Raw genomic sequence first — 12,533 nt, 5'->3', positions numbered from 1 at the left:
AAAGCTCCAATGGACCCCACCACAGAAAGCAGTATAGAGAGTGACGCCCACCATTAAAAACTTCTAAGGGCTACAAAAGTTTTCGATCAAGCTGATATTTTTTTTTTTTCCCTTTTATAATGTCTTTTTAACTTATTAATGGGTTGGATCTCAAATAAACATTACGGTGGACCTTAGGAAGGTTTCAACGGTGGATATCACTTTCTCCACTGTTTTCTGTGGTGGGGTCCATTACAAATTTTTATCTGCCTCATTATTTGACTCGTTTTCGAAAATGATCTCTCCAAATGGATGGACCGTGTGGATATAACACATTCATCATGGTGGGACCCACGTAACTTGGTGACATCACTTCAGTAGCCATCTTGCTACTCAACCTGTCAGTAGCTAATCCGCGTCCATTATAATGAGAATGTTATTAATTACATTTATAATTGCAAGTTACAACATATTATAAAGTAAGAAAATTAGAAAAGGCATGTTAGGTCCAGATAAGGCAAAAAGTTAGATTTGGCCTTTAAAATTGGCCCATTTGCGCTCAAGCGAGCTTGAGTATAGTTCTTCTATTATTGGGTCAGTCCTGAGTTAAACCTCATATAGCCCACTTCCGACCCATGACAACCTTAAAGTTTCCTCCCTTGATTTGCATTTCTCTTTTCTATGGTCCACTAGAATTTGAGATCAGGGTAAAAATCTATACCTTAGGGTTTCATGGGATTCCGCATCACATGGACCATTCGGTCAATCCCCACCTTGTGGTCCACTTAAGCCTTGGACCTGCTTCATTTTTTGGTTCATATATTAAAATGATCTGAGAAAATCATTGAACAGAGTAGATAAAACACTTAAATCACGTTGGGCCCCACAAAGTCCTGCCCAGACAAATAGGACGCAGTCCGTGTTCCTTTCAGTATGGAAGTGTGTGTACGCGGTTAGATACTACAGGTTGAGTGCAAGTCGGCTACCGAAGTTCCCCACTATGATGTATGTGTTGTATCCACACCGTCCATCCATTTTGGGATATAAATTAGGGCATGAGTGAAAGAACGAGGAAGATAAAAATTTGTAGTGGATCCCACTACAGAAAACACTGGGGAGAGTGATTCCCACCGTTGAAACTATCCCAAGGCCCTCAATAATGTTTATTTGATATCCGACCTGTTCTAAAGTAAAAAAAGACATGAAATAAGAGAAAACACAAATATCAGCTTGATCTAAAACTTTCGTGGCCTTTAGAAGTTTTTAATGGTGGGCATCATTGTCCCTATTGTTTTCTTTGCTAGGGTCCACTGGAGCTTTAGATTTAACTCATTCTTTGGATATTGCCCTCAAATGATCTCTCCAAATGGATGGAAGGTGTGGATACAAAATATACATCATGGTGGGGCCTATAGAACGTGGTAACATCACTTTAGTAGCGAGTCTCGCTACTCGACCTGTCAGTAGCTAATCCGTGATTGCGCTTGAAATGGATAAAAACGGGAGCGCATTAGATACTGAACGCTTCATTAGCCCATTGGCTACTGAAGTGACGTGGTGAAATAAACGTCTCTCTCCATTTGGCTAGCGTTGCACACACTCGACCACGTAAGGGTAAACGCCATTTTCAAGTCATTTTCTTTTATTGGCTCCCCCTGCTGAAGTGACGTCACCACTTTCCGTGGGTGCCACCATGATGTTTGTATTGTATCCATACCGCCCATCCATTTCGCAAGATCATTTTAAGGCATAATCCAAAGAGTGAGAAAGATTCAAATTTCAAGTGCACCCCACTGCAGAAAACAATGGGGATTGAACACTTACCATTAAAACCTCTTTGGGCCACAGAAGCTTTCGGTCAAGCTAATATTTATGCTTTACCTTATTCCATGTCTTTTTTAACTTATAAAAAAGTTAGATCTCAAATAAACATCATGGTTGGCCCAGGAAGGTTTCAACGGTGGCTGTCACTGTCCCACTTTTTTCCCTGGTGGGGTCCACTTGAACTTTAGATCAGCCTAATTCTTTGGCTCGCTCTCTAAAATGATCTCTCCAAATGGATGGATGGTGTGGATACAACACATACATCATGATGGGCCTAAAGAATGTAGTGATGTCACATCAGTATCCAGACTCCCTATGGTCTAGTTAAGTAGCCAACCGGCTTCCGTTTCCAATGGATGCGGATTGTGGCCAAAGCCATCGCATGAACTTCCTTCAATGGCAAGCTAGGTGGGGCACACTATGATGTTTGTGAGAAATCTACTCCGTCCATCCTTTTTTCCATATCATCTTATAATGTAGGCCCAAAAATGAGGCAGATCTAAAACTCATGTGGGCTGTATGGCTACAAATAGTAAGTGGGGGAATTCCTGTTGTTGAAAACTCCCTGGTCCACCATGATGTATATATGCCATCCATATGGTTCATGAGGTTATTTTTATAGGGATGAACTAAAATGATAAAAACATTAGCATAAGCCAAAACTTTTGTGGCTGCTTGAATGTTTCAATGGTGGAAGTTGAATCCTCACCTTTTCCTATCGTGTGGCCCACTCGAGGTTTGGATCAATATCATTGTTAGGTCCATGTCATAACATAATCTTAAAAAAAACTGATGACAGGGATAGATTTATCAAAAACATCACCGTGGGTGCCACTTAGACATGTTACTACTTTTAATACTCTATATGATGGATTTTTAATTCCAAGTCAATAAACTTCAGCACTGGTAGCTTTCCTTTTGACAATAACACTTTCATCCTTTTCTCACTCATATGTCCCAACCTCTGATGCCATAACTGCCCATTCACTCTACTTGATGCGACTGCGAGTGAACTATATGATCCTGAAGTTACGTACAAAGTACCTTCCTTCTTGCCTCGAGATATCACCAAGGCACCTTTTGTGATCTTCCAGGAATCACTGGTGAATGTCATCACATAACCGGTATCGGCCAACTGCCCTACTGAGATCAGATTCCTTCTTAAACTCGGTACATGTCTGACATCCTTCAGTTTTAAAGCCATTCCATCTTTCTGACTTATGTGAACGTCTCCCTTTCCAACGATACTGCACGGTTCATCATCACACAAGTAGACTCTTCCAAAGTCACCTGACACATAATCACACAGAACTTCCTTACACGAAGTGGCATGAAATGAAACATCTGAGTCTATAACCCAAGACTCATTCCTTGCATCAAGAGATAAGATCAACGCCTCTGTGTTACTCTCCTCAGATAGATTTACTAAATCCTTCCCGCCTTGAGAGTTTCCTTCTTGTTTCTTGAGCACCCTGCAATCACATTTCATGTGCCCATTCTTGCTGCAATGCCAACACCTGTTTTTGTCTTTCGGTCCCTTGGACTTCTTCTTCGACTTAGAATGCCCGTGTTTATTGCCTCATTTGTTCAGCGATCTTTCTCTTCCTTCAACGTTTAAAGCATTTCCTGAATCCCCTAAAACTCCTGATGCCTTTCTTCTAGATTCTTTGCTGAGAATTAAACCGGCCACATTATCAACTTTCAGCTTTGTCAACCCTAAGGAATTGCTCACAGCAATCACCAAACCATCACAGCTATCTGACAAACTGGACATGATCAATAACGCCCTGACCTCATCCTCAAAAACAATGCCAACGGATTCCAACTGACTCGTGACTGTATTGAACTCGTTTAGATGTTCAGCCACACTCCCACCATTTGACATCTTCATGTTGAATAACTGTTTCATAAGATGAACCTTGTTGGATGCTGATGGTTTTTCATACATGGTGGCTAGGGCTTCCATTAATTCTTTTGTGGTTTTCATCTTAAATATATTGAAGGCGACGCTCTTAGACAAAGAGAGTCGGATTGTTCCTAAAGCCTTCCGATCCAATAAAAATCATTCATCATCTGTCATCTTTTCTGGTTTCTTCTCTTTTCCTCTTAGAGGAATATAGAGGTCTTTCTGATACAGATAATCCTCCATCTGCATCTTCCATAAGGCAAAGTTTGAACCATCAAACTTCTCAATTCTAGTCTTCCCTCCTTCTGTCATCGCTCTCAATAGAACTAAACTAATAGCTCTGATACCAGTTATTGTACAGCATGCCAACAACGCAGTGAACCGAGATCCAATTTCCAGTCTCACCTACAAACGATAAACAAGAAGAAATATAAACTAGAAATAGATCAAAGCAATCCAAACAAACCACAAGACAAGATATATGTGGAAAAACCCTAAACTAGGGTAAAAAACCACGGATGTAAACTTTCACTATGAAGAAAAACGAAGATTATAAGGCAAAATACTAACCTCTCCCTTGGAAGTACATAGAAAACCCTTTGCCCACACCTTAGAATTATTTTTCATCCCTAAAAAAGCCATAGGAACACCTATTTATAGTTTAGGCAACTTCCCTTTTGCACCCTTGCGAAAACCGATTCAAATTTCTATAGTTTGCATCAAATCCGGAAACGAATCTGCGTAACCTCGACTGGTCGTACGGGCAGCACGACCGGTCGAGAGGACCCCACGACCGGTCGAGCATGGCCCACGACCGATCGAGCACCTCGGACCCTAAAAATTGATGCTCGCTGGACTTTGAGTCGAGCCAGTGCACGACTGCTCACGACTGGTCGAGCGGACCCCATGACCGGTCGTGCGACCCCCAGATGTGACTCTACATCTCAACACAAGTTAATACCAAAATCTCCCCTATATGGTTTAGGGTCTGTTTGGACGGTGTATTATCCATGATAATGCAATACAGAAGTGCCATCACTCTAAATTTACCACATTGAAATTAAGCACAATAATCATTGGTGAAATGCATATGCTTTCAAGAGATAGATAAACAAATTTGTAAAAGTTATAGTTTTCAACCACAATCTTGGGAAAATTTCAAATCCAAATAGATATATCATTACATAGAATGATGATTTGACATTAAATTAATTAAAAAGCATCATATTATAACTTTAGCGCTGATAAATGAAACACCCCCATCCCCTTTTAAATCATATATTTTTAAGAGAGAAATTTATAATCATTGCACTTTCCCTTATGTTAATATAGTAATCCATAGACCTAACAGGTTATTATCTACAGCCATACAAGGGTGGCTGTCGGCCCAGGCTCTGAGTGCCTGTCACAGCCAAGTGCCATCGTTTGTATGTTTGCATGTCATTATTCCTATATTCTTGACAGTTTTATGTGGTAAACAAATTCTCTAAAGGTGGTAATCAGCCACATGGGCGATGCAATTAGGTTTTTCTGTGGCCCTAATTTCAAGATTTTGTAATTTCTGTGGGCCAGCTAGCATGTGAAACCCTTTCATTACCCGTTTCTTGTGGGCTCCACTCCTCCTTTGTCACCTTGACTTTTCAAAGAGAGCAGCCACATGGGCGATGCAATTAGGTTTTCTCTGTGGCCCTAATTTCAAGATTTTGTAATTTCTGTGGGCCAGCTAGCACGTGAAACCCTTTCATTACCCTTTTCTTGTGGGCTCCACTCCTCCTTTGTCACCTTGACTTTTCAAAGAGAGCAGCCACATGGGCGATGCAATTAGGTTTTCTCTGTGGCCCTAATTTCAAGATTTTGTAATTTCTGTGGGCCAGCTAGCACGTGAAACCCTTTCATTACCCTTTTCTTGTGAGCTCCACTCCTCCTTTGTCACCTTGACTTTTCAAAGAGAGCAGCCACATGGGCGATGCAATTAGGTTTTCTCTGTGGCCCTAATTTCAAGATTTTGTAATTTCTATGAGCCAGCTAGCACGTGAAACCTTTTCATTATCCTTTTCTTGAGGGCTCCACTCCTCCTTTGTCACCTTGACTTTTCAAAGAGAGCAGGTGTTGTGTTCCTGTACAATGTAAGGCCACATAATTCTCCGTGCACCTTCACCCTCACTCTCTTTTTATGAGCTCTCTATTCGCGGGGCGACCAAGCTTTGTTTTTATTTTTAGTTTTTCACACGCACTCACACTACAATGGGTGCTCGAACATCTGACCTCACGGTGAAAACTCATGTGAGTTCACCACTAGGCCAACCTAACTTCTCACCGGAAGAACTTCCCGTCACAGAAATAAAAAATGGACTATGTAGTGAGTACGCTTCTATCGTTCTGCGTAAACTCTGTCGGCCCAGTGTGAATGCATGTGATTTATCCCCACCTTTCATCCGTTTTTGAGCTCATTTTACCGATTGAACCCAAAATTAAAGCATATTCAAAGCTCAAGTAGACCACACCACAGGAAACAATGGGAATCATGATTTTCACTGCCCCTACTGAGAAAACAAATACAACCAAACCGGCGTGGATGCAGACTAGCTACTGACACATTCAGTACCCAATTTGCTACTAAAGTGAGGTCACTAAGTTTTGTGGACCCTACCATGATGCATGTGTTGTATCCACACCGTCCATGCATTTAGAGAGATCATTTTAGGACATGTGCCAAAGACCGAGGCAGATCCAAAGCTCAAGTGGACCCTTTCACAGAAATCAGTGAGGACAATGATGCCCACCGTTGAAATTTTCTTAGGCTCACCATGATGTTTATTCGAGTATAAACCTATTCATAAGTTAACACAGACATAAACGAAGGAAAAACTCAAATATCAGCTTGATCGAAAACTTCTGTAGCTCCCAAGAAGTTTTTAATGGTATGCATTTAATCCCCCACTGTTTTCTGTGGTGGGGTCCACTTTAGCTTTGGATATGCTTCACTCTTTGTATCATGCCCTAAACTCTCGGTTTGTTTCATACACCACAGCAACGGGACACGACAACCTAAGGAAATCATGCAAAAATTGCATTGATGGGATGATCCAATCCATCTTTACATGGCCTTAATTTTCAATATCCATCTGTCATGGATGGGCTTTTTAAGATTTTCTAACCAATGTGATTCTTTAGAACCACACACCATCCCTAGCAAATAGATGGATCAGATTGTTTAATGGCCATGCATCAAATGGCTAATAGTTGTCAAATTGGTGTGACGATTGCATGATAACTAATGAAATGTGTGCTGGACCTAATGAACAGTTGAGAATTTATTATTCTTTCATGGGAAATTGATAGATCCCTTGTGGGTACATCGCAGATCTAGCTAGGTAGATTACCTGCGTTCACCTCAGATAGATAAATTTACAGCCGAGCATCTCTCCTTTTAAAAAAACAGGTGCTTTACCTGACTTCTTTTTTAAAAGTAAAAAGTGCTTTATATGCTGGCTTGGCTGGCTTGGCCATTTCTAGTCTCTTTCTCCTACTGATTGCATAAGTCATCTTCCTTCTTCTTCTTTTCACAACCTCTCTATTCGTTTTGGTATGCTTCTTTCAACCAGCTTTATCATGACTTATAAGAAGCTGATGATTGAGTGCTAGCATCGTCTCACCAAAGTGCTTGTTTTTCGAACTGATTTGCAGAAGGCATATTCTTCCTTCCCTCTCTTTTTATAAGCTCTCCATTCATTCTGGTATGCTTCTTTCTACTGCTTTATCATTACTTATAAGGAGAGGGATATTCCTACTCCTTTGGATGCTGGAATTTATTTTTATTTTTATTTTTTAAATATATATAATAACCATCCATATATGTACTTTCGGTTTTTAGACTACTATCAAACTTGGCCTAAAAACCAATGATTTTTTCTTAAAAAATATTTTTTTAAAAAAAGCTTAGTAAAATGCTATTTTAGATTTATTTATTTATTTATTTATAAGCAACATCTTTTCATGATGGGGCAACCCAAATTCACGGTAGGTAACCTTGTTAAATAGGTCGATATCATACAAATTGCACACCCCAACAAGTTGGATGGCACACACATTACATAGATCATACATGCATCATGCAACACCAGGTTGCTTACACTATGATATTGTATGTAAACAGGTCTCCATTTATTATTATTATTATTATTATTATTTTTTTTTTTATGAAATAATTTCTAGAATTAAGAAAATTACTATTATGTAAATATATGATATTGGTATAATTAGGTTTTGAAGCAGTTTAGGAGGCACTAGACTATCATTGATCGTGCTCAAGTTAATACCCAAATCCTCACCCATATGATGTAGGGTCTGTTAGGACTGGGAATTACCATGATAATGCAATGGAGAAGTGACATAGGGATGAATATGATGAGATTGATCACCGTCTTTCTCATGGATAAGTACTCCTAATCCATGGAGTACTTCTTTGGATTCCGCACAGAGACTTTTCGAATCCACAAGGAAAAAATAAGAAAAATAGAAAATAAATTCTATAAAATTGGTAATTGGATTGATCAATGAAATAAACGAGTTCACAACCCTTTAAATAGGGATACTAAGCAATTGAAGAAATTTCATAATCAAACTACAACTAAAACTCTTAGAATTCGCAACTTATTATAAATAATAAACTTACGATTTATAGACGGTCGTGATGTCTACTAGTGTGTAAGGTTTTCGACCAAAAATTGTAAGTATCCTATTTAGCTTCACCACGCTGTTCTCCTAATTATTCTAAGAACTTTTCACGTTGGGCGCAACTCCTAAAGCCCAATGGATGAAGAGTCATAATCAAACTAATGCTTACTATTTATGGTAAAAATGGAATTAAAACAGGGAAACGACTGTTGATTTGATGGTATTTCACAAATTCATCTTGTGCAAGTGGCTAAAGTATCTCGTCCTACCCAAAATCATATATGGTACGTTGAATAACTCATACTGAATTGCAAGATATGTCCGATTTAAGGTCTGACGGTCTGGATTACTTCTGTCGTCGACTAGGCCTTTTCTGATCCATCTTGGCCATGAAACTGTCCGCAACCCACTCTACATTAAGAAGTGCCATCACTACAAATTTACCATATTGAAACTAAACACAACAATCATCGCTCAAATACAAATGCTTATAGGAGATAGGTAAATGAATTTAAAAAAATTGTAGTTTTAAACTACAATAATACGAAAATCTCAAATCTAAATAGGTATATCATTGTATGGAATGATAATTTGACATTAAACTAATAAAAAAACATTATCATAATAATCTTATTGTCGATAAATTAATAAAACACTCCAATCCTCTGTTAAATCATATGTTTTTAAGAGAAATTTATAATCATTGCACTTTTCCTTGCATTAATATAGTAATCCTAAATTCCTAATAGGTCCTTAGCTACACCAATAACAGGTAGGTGTCAGCATAGGCTCTAAGTGTCTGCCGCAATCCTCTATTCTTGACAGTTTTTGTGGTAAACAAATTCTCTAAAGGTGGTAATCGGCCACATGGGTGATGCAATTAAAGGTTTTTTTTGTGGCCCCAATTTCAAGCTTTCATAATTCCTGTGGTCCAACAACCATGTGAGGCCCTTTCATTACCCTTTTCTTTGGGGCTCCACTCTTCCATTATCACCTTGTCTTTTTGGCCTTTTTTGGGTCCAGTCCAAAAGCGCGCGGGCATGTATGCGTTGTCCTTTCATTACCCTTTTCATTTGGGCTCCACTCCTCCTTTATCACCTTGACCTTTAGCCTTCTTTTAGTACGGTAGGCCTACCATCCTTTGTGATTTTTTTGGTTTTCATTTTCACACGCAATCATATCCTCACACTCACACACTCCCGCCAGAGAAAGAGTGCTAGAACCATGACCTTGTATTAAAATTCTTGTGAGTTTACTATTGAGGCACCACAATAGGTGTGCTAACCTAGCTTCTCAGCGAAGTACTGAGTTAACTCAGTTGGCCCCACCTTGAATGTATGTGATCTATGCAGGCTGTCCATCCGTTTTTACATCTAATTTAAATGGTTGAGCCCAAAATTGAAGCATATACAAAGATCATAACACTGGAAATAGTGGGGATAATGATTTACACCGTTGAAACCTTTTTGGGCCCCACACTGATGTTTATTTGTCATCCAACCTTTTCATGAGATCAAACGGACATGGATGAAGGGAAAACACAAATATAAGCTTGATCCAAAACTTCTGTGGCCCCAAAGAAATTTTCAATTGTAGATGTTTAATTCAACTATTTCATGTGGTGTGGTCCATTTGAACATTGTATATGCCTCATTTTTTGGTTAAAGCCTAAAATTAACTGGTAAAATGGATGGATGGAGCAGATAAAATACATAAATTATGGTGAATCTCACTGAGTTTACTCAGTGCGCTGAGTCGTAGTGAGTTACTACGCAATCCACTTCCCTTCTCAGCACAAGAACTTCCCCGTTAGATGTAATCCGCGTCAGCTCCATAAGCCCCCTAAAAAAGCAGATACAACCAAGCTGGTGTAGCCATCCATTTATTTGGTTTTTGCCATCCATTGGTCTCATTCATTACTCTTGTTTTAGCCGTCCACAGCCACAGAGGCGAAAACCTAAGGAAACCATGTAAAAATTGCGCTGATGGGATGGTCCAATCCATCTTTACTTGGTCTTATTTTCAATATCCATCTGTCATGGATGGGCTTTTTAAGATTTTCTAACCAATGTGATTCTTTAGAAACACACACAATTCATGATGGGCCTAACAAATAGATGGATCAGATTGTTTAAAGGCAATGGATCAAATGGCTAATAGTTGTCGCATTTGTGTGAAGATTGCATGATAGCCCATGAAATGTGTGCTGGACCTGATGAACGGTTGAAAATTTATTATTATTTTATAGGAAATTGATAGATTCCTTGCGGGTACGCGGCAGATGGGTGGATTACCCGCGTTCACCTCCGATAAATTTACAGCTGAGCTTCTCTTCCTTTCTACTCCACCTCCCACTAGCCAATGGCTAGTGGTCCGTGCTATGTGAGCCCCACCATGATGTACGTGTTTCATCCATGCTGTTCATATATTTTTTTAGATCATTTTATGATATGAAATCAAAAGTGAGAAATATCCCAATCTCAAGTGGATCACATTACAGGAAACCTTGTTGATTGAACTTCAACCATTTAAATCTTTTTGGTGGATATAAAAGTTTTAGATCAAGATGATATTTGTTTTTTCCCTTCATCTAGGTCTGTATGACCTAATAAACAAATTGGATGTCAAATAAACAGTACAGTGGGCCTTTCGAGATTTTAATGGTGGATATCCAATCATTATTTTATTCCTGTGGTGTGGGTCACGTGAGATTTATATCTATCTAATTTTTTATTTTAATCCTTAAATGATACGTAAAAATGGATGAACGGCATGGATAAAAGACATACTTTATAGTGGGGCCCGCAGAGCACCGACCACGCTAGTGGCAGGGGTTAGCCAATCCGTTTTCAAAAGATGCTTTAGATGTCCTCTTTTGTTAAAGTAAAAAGTGCTTTATATGCTGGCCTGGCCATTTCCGAGCTCTTTCTCCCACTGATTGCAGAAGTTATCTTCCTTCTTCCTCTTTTCACAATCTCTTCATTCATTTTGGTATGCTTCTTTCTGGCCAGCTTTATGATGACTAATAAGGGACTGGTGATTGATTGCTAGCATCATCTCACCAAAGTGCCTCTTTTTCCATCTAATTGCAAAGTCATCTTCCTTCGCTTTCTTTTTACAAGCTCTCCATTCATTCTGGTATGCTTCTTTCTACCGCTTTATCATTACTTACAAGGAGAGGGATCCTACCCCTTTAAATGCTAGATTATATATAAATATATACACACACACACACACAAGGAAACGCTCACCTGCGAACCAGTTCGTACGTACTACGTACGAACGTTTTTGAGAACCCATCCTACGTGATGTGGATCCAAAATCTGAACCGTTCATATGAAGCAGCACCTCGTGAAACCTCTCGGGCCCAACTTTTACTTTGATCTAAAACTTTGTTGGCCCATGAAAAATGAAAACAGTTTACTCCCTTGATTTTCATTTCTCTTTGCTATGGCCCACCAGAATTTTAGATCAGGATGAAAATTTTGTCACATGAGGTTTCATGGGATTTCGCATCACATGGACCGTTCAGATCAGACACCCATGATACGTGTGCAAAGGTACGCACGTGCGTAGGTGCGCAGGGGAGCATGACTCTCACACACACACTCACTCACTCTCTCTCTCTCTCTCTCTCTCTCTCTCTCTCTATAAAGCCAGCATTATGTGTGTCCAGCCCATCCATTATGATTTTTGAATGGATAGGAAAATCCAGCCCATTCATTATGTGTGTCCTACTTGGATGAGGGTTCAGACCAAGTTTCAGCAGCATTCAAAACTCAGGTGGGCCCCATCAAGTGCTTTTATATGTTTTCACGGTGTCTTCACATGATTTTAGATGGTATGGCCCACCTGAGTTCTGTATAAGGCTGATTTTTGGGATATCCCATAATTTAGAGGGGACCCATCAAATGCACGGTGTTGATGGTCGAAAAGCATCACGGTGGGGCCCACACAGCTCAACCTCACGGGAGCTTATCGTGAGGTCGAGCGCATAGTACCTTTTCCCATATATATATATATATATATATAATACCGTACATTTCAAAATTCATACATTGAGTGGCCAGCATCGTCTGACCAAAGTGGTTTTTTATAAACATAAACAATCCTAGGCATGCAGGTCCCGTTTAGCAGATGCATCGAG

The sequence above is a fragment of the Magnolia sinica genome, chromosome 1 (genome assembly GCF_029962835.1).
Source record: "Magnolia sinica isolate HGM2019 chromosome 1, MsV1, whole genome shotgun sequence".
Lineage (NCBI taxonomy): Eukaryota > Viridiplantae > Streptophyta > Magnoliopsida > Magnoliales > Magnoliaceae > Magnolia > Magnolia sinica.
The sequence above is the reverse complement of the archived record's forward strand: the minus strand, read 5'-3'. Positions refer to the sequence as shown.